Raw genomic sequence first — 5,518 nt, 5'->3', positions numbered from 1 at the left:
CGGTACCGGGAACCGAACTCATGACCTTGCGCTTGCCAGGCAGGCGCTTTTGCCACTGAGCTAAATCCCCAGCCCCTAAGTTCTTTTTTTTTAAATGGATGTGTTTTCAAAAAAAAAATATGTAGGAACTGCTTCTCTATGTTGAACTGTATGCTATTGAATGCGTATTGCCTAATCCTACAGCCACACTTGACCTACAGGTTACTGGTATCAGTGTTTGGATAAGAATAAGACTTGCAGAATGTATATAACTTGCCTCCAAATCTGAGCGCTTACACAGTGAACGCATGGTTCTGACCCTTGACTGTAATTACTTGCTCTCTACAGGCTAAATTGTGTTGAGGAAGGAAAACAAATTTCTTGGCTATCTCCCATTTGCCACACTCATATTGTTGTATTTACTGATTGCTGGCACACGGGAAAGAGGGGCAAAACAAAGCTGCTTTCTAGGAACGCCCCAGTCTGTAGGATCAATCAACCAGTTTAATTAAACAGGTGAAGAAAATATTGGTACACACAACGATCTCACTCAAGCCACGTATGTAATTGGAAAACGGAGAACCTGTCCACATTTATTATGTTTTGGATTTGTTTCCATAACTACTTCAAGCTGACTGTCGGGGCTAAGCTCCTCACACAAGCTTTGGGGCAACCTACCTCAACAGCCAGGACAGCAAACAAGTCTGGAGTGCAGTGACCACACACACCACCCCCACCAGCCTCACAGCTGTCCAATGAGCAGAAAAGAAAGGAAATTCTCCTCTGAGCAGAAACTTCTTCAGCCGTGTAAAATTAAATTCAATTAAGAGGATCTGAATTGTCTTCAAACTATTTCAGCGTTTGCCATCAGTATTCTGGGGACCAAACTTGTCACATATGTCACAGTTACCGTCAACAGAAACGTAACCTGCACCTCTCCTGGGTGGATGACTCAGGGAGGTTGAACCTCTCAGGCATAGGAGTTGCCAGCTGGATACTTTTACCCTGACCTACTAAAAAATCACCCAAAAAATCACCATCGAGTAAATTTGTTTTTAATATCCATCCATCCAGAGAGATTTGGTTTTACTCTAGTGTTTCTGTTATTTCCTTCAAAGGTTTGTCATTCACGACTGACAATCTAAACTGGCTTAGACCTGAAAATGCTACTGAAATATATAAGTACAACCTGTTCAACTTCTTAATTTAATTGGCTACTGGTATTTAGTATTCTTTTGCTTTCCTCAAACAACTGATTAAACACAATTAATAAAGGCAAATCCTATGAGTTCTGAATGTACAGTGATCAAAATAACAGAATTTCAGCAATCACAGAATAATAAACTTCATACTGCAAAATGAATATTAAATATTTAAGCCAATTATAATAAAAGCAGTTTAGTGGGTCTCTGTTTGTTTATTTTGTAGAAGTAAAACATTCTTCAGCTTTTTTTGCAAAATTATGCAAAGTCGATTTTCCAGCACTGTGAGTTACCCCACAAGGTAATTTATTTCACTCATGAGGTTAAAAGCAAAACCACTGTTCCTTAATATTCCACATGCCAAGCCAACATCATTTTATAAAGATATGCTCTGTGTACTCTTGTTAACTTCACTGGAAATTATGTCAGCACACTTGCCACTTTAAGCACATGAGAAAATGAGACAGAAAAAGCCCATTGTTCCGGCAACAAGAAGAAGACAGGGGTTCTGCTGCAGATGCTTGGGACGTTAAATTCCCAAGGGCTCACCAGCAGACACCACGTCTTCTCTCAGCCCAAAGCACGTTGTCATTGCTTTATTTTTGTCCAAGAGTCTGATCCCCAAGGACTTGTCACAGTGTTACTGACAGAGCTGCCCTTGCTTTGAAGCACATTCTACACCAAGGCAATTGGCAAGCGCCTTTCACCCTCTCCCGGAGCTGGGTGGCAGGACCAGGTGTGGCAGGATAGGTTGGTAGGAGATCAGGTACACACAGAGGCCACGCAGGCTTGGCTGAAATCCATTCTATGGAGATGATCAACCAGCCCCGCCTACAGAGTTAGTACTTCCTAGGAGGACAAGAACATATCTCTGGATCTTACAAGTTTTGCTACAATAGATTAAGATTTCCCAAAACAGACCATTAATGTTTACTAGAGTTATGCTATGATATGGATAATGAAGGATAACTCACTAAGTTACCTTTCTCCAAATCTGTTTGAATTTCACAAAGTGATTAAACTATTTTAGTTCTTTTGGTTTCTACTGATCTTCCTTATTGTGAACCAAAACTCCACATAACCTCTTTCAGTCTTCTAATAAAGCTGTCTTGATTTGGTTAGACCAGAATATTGGAAAACATTAACGACTTTGTAAATACTTCCTTTCAGTTCATGAGTGTAGTTTACAACATTCACTCATAAGCTCCACCCTACCGAAGTAATGTGTTCATATCCTTCTTCATTTGAACCAAACATGGGCACCAAGTCTTGCTGAATGCTACGGAGCTAAAGATCTAAGGGTGGCGAAGTCAGATCTTCCTGCAAGGATCGCCCTGTCCACAGTGGATGCACCTGCTCTGACAGCTACGAGGCTCTCAGAACAGTTCTGAAACCATGAAGACGACAGCACTGCCACACAAAGAGCAACAGACTGGTGTCCACTGAGAAGACTTTCTAGTGTAGAAAGAAAATGCACCCAAATGAGGACTGCTTAGCAACATGTTGGACAGGGTGACAGCCAAGCTCTGTCTGTGCCCGGCCATGGTTTATCCTTGGCTTATGCCTGTGCGCCCTGCCCCATAGCCAGGCACTGAAGAGAACATTCTGAAAAGTCACCTCCACAGAGGCTGGAGTCAGTCCTGGGGAACCTGACAGGATGTAAGGAGCTTTGCTTCGATGACAGGAATGTGAGTGACCCAATGGTCTTTCTAATGCTTGGGCTCTGCATCACTGACCAAGCACCTCAGAAAATCAACTTCAAGGAAGAAAGATATTTTCACTCAGCATTTCAAAAGTTTCAGTCCATGGTCAACTGACTCCATTGCTGTGGGCACGAGGGGAGGGAGAACATCCAGAAGGAAGCGCCTGGTAGGTGAAAGCTGTTTGTCTCCTGGCAGGGAGAGAAGGGCCAGAGAGGAAATATCCAGAAAAGAAGGGGCCCAGGGCAAAACAGAGTTCCCAAGTCCATGTTCCCATGGTCCTTCAACTAGACTCACTTCCTGTTTCCACAGCCTCCCAACAAGAACGTCAAATTATGGTACTATCAAGGGATCAATCCACAGATGCAGTCGGAGCTCTCGTGAGCCAATCCCTTCCCTGAGTCCCATCACCTGGTCTCCAAGCCTGCAACAGGTCAAAGTTTCCTGGAGATCCTTCACATGACAACCCTGACACAGCACCACCAGAACCCTGCACCGTTGCGCCCAAACTACTTCAAACTCAGTCAAGGAAGAAGGTGTGAGATATTCCTTGCTTTCTTTTCCTTCAACCTAGCTGCTGGCCTCTCCCTAGCTTTTTGATATACTAGAGCTGTACATGGCTATTAAATAGGACTTAGCTTTGAAAGAAATTTAGAAGAATTGAATTCATAAGGGAACATTTTTCTTCCAAGTAATTCTCAAAGACTCATGATCATCTTTGTGTTGACTGTTTGACATACATGGGTCACGAATGTACTTCTGTTGGCCAAGTACTACAAGGAAAACAGTCTTGGTGAAGGAGGAAGATAATTAGGTGGTTACAAATACTACAGAGGGTAGAGAGAGAAAGAGAGAGATAGAGACAGAGACAGAGAGAGAAGAAATGAAATGGGCCACGATTTTGTTGTTCAAGTACATATTACTAGGAAGCCATTGAAGGAAACAGTAAGGACTCTTTGTACCATGACTGGTCATGGCTCGTGTTCTCATGGTCTTGGCTTAAGCCAACATCGTCCATTCAGAGAAATGAAAGGTCAGCCCACTGCAGTCAGGGGTCTTTTTGTCTGAGGGAAATGTGGGCTAAGGTTGAGGGAGTGATAGCAAAGAGATGGGTGGAGAAATTCTGGAAAATAAATATCAAAGGACGCCTGTGGAAGTGAGTCTAATGAACTCTCAGTGAACTTACTTCTTGTGTTACCCAGAAATTATTTGCTGCCTGGAGAAGAATCACAGCTAATCAAAGAGGCATTTAAAGGCCCTTCCTCCTCAGGGTAGCGTCAGGCAGAGAGTGAATAGCAGGAAGATCTGCCCTTTCTCTCAATTCCAACCATGCGAAGGCAGCAAGTGGGAGGGTTGTTTTAAGGCATTTTACCCATGCCTCAGAATAAAGAGAAGCTGTCAAAACTTCATTAAATCATCAGCTGTTCAATGGACGAGGAATCCAGCGTCTGAGGAACACAACTACTTGCAGATGTCTTTTCATTTTCACACCTGACAGGTAGGGAGGAGAGCGACAAAGCAGACTGTAGGTGCGGCTGGAAACGGGAGCTCGGTGCAGGCTTCCTTCTGGCTCCCACCTTCTCCCTAGAGCTTTGCTAACTGTTGCAGCAACTTATAATTACCACCCTTGATACAACTAATAAAATGATAAAAGTAACAAAGAGCTTAGTGACTGAGTGCAGACAAATGTCCATATGCCTTGTCCACCACGTCCCAAGCATTTTACACTCAGTTTCTTATTTCATGCAGGCTGAATCTCTGTAAGTGACATGTTCTTCTGTCAGATGTTGGAGAAAGCAGTCTCAACAGGTTTACATAACTTTCCCCAAGGAGCATGGAGTTTAGGGTCTAGGCCAAGGTTTGCCTGGCTGGTGGCCTCTGGTGAGGCTCCACTTCCCTTTGCACTGGGAACACAGCAGCATGATGGTTCTGTGAGGCCCACGCACGTCAGTGAAATGGTCAGTAAATAGCCACAAGGCGTTTGGAAGCAGACATGGAAGCCAGGCCTTGTGTTTCAGCTGTGGAGAGTGTGCCTCCCAGGCACTCCTCAGAAAAGTCTCTCTGCTTGAGCGCTTGGACAAGCACCCTAGGAGCTCAGATTCAGGGGGCGAGAAAATGGGAGAGAAAATAGAGCTACTGGCATTGCAAGCAAACTGGCAAGACACTCGGGGGCCCCAATTCATTATCTGGGATCAAAGGATGTTGGGAACCTCAATTCCCCACTGGTCAAATATTCAGGCTCTGAAGGAGATTCCCCGGAAGCAATTCCACACATTCCAACCAAACTCAGCATTCATCTCTCCAGCCCTTCAAAAACCTCCAGTGGCTGGCTCGCCAACATGCCTGCTTTATTGCTTCCTTTGTGCCTCAATTACATGTGCACAGCAGCACACACACGTGGAATGATCAGTGTGTGGGTTGGGGTGGAGAGAGTTGGGTGCAGAGGAGAGAAATGATGCTAGCCAGTAATGGGCAGCTCTGGTTCTAGTTCTGAGAGGAAGAGAAGAAGAAGGAGGAGGAAAAAGAAGGAAGAGGAAGGAGGAGGAGGCAGGGGAGGAGAAGGAGGAGGAGAACAAGAAGGAGGAGGAGGAGAACGAGAAGGAAGAGGAGGAGAACGAGAAGGAGGAGGAGGAGGAG

This window comes from Chinchilla lanigera, unplaced genomic scaffold, assembly GCF_000276665.1.
Source record: "Chinchilla lanigera isolate Chin_1 unplaced genomic scaffold, ChiLan1.0 scaffold00002, whole genome shotgun sequence".
Lineage (NCBI taxonomy): Eukaryota > Metazoa > Chordata > Mammalia > Rodentia > Chinchillidae > Chinchilla > Chinchilla lanigera.
Note: the sequence above shows the minus strand (reverse complement) of the source record.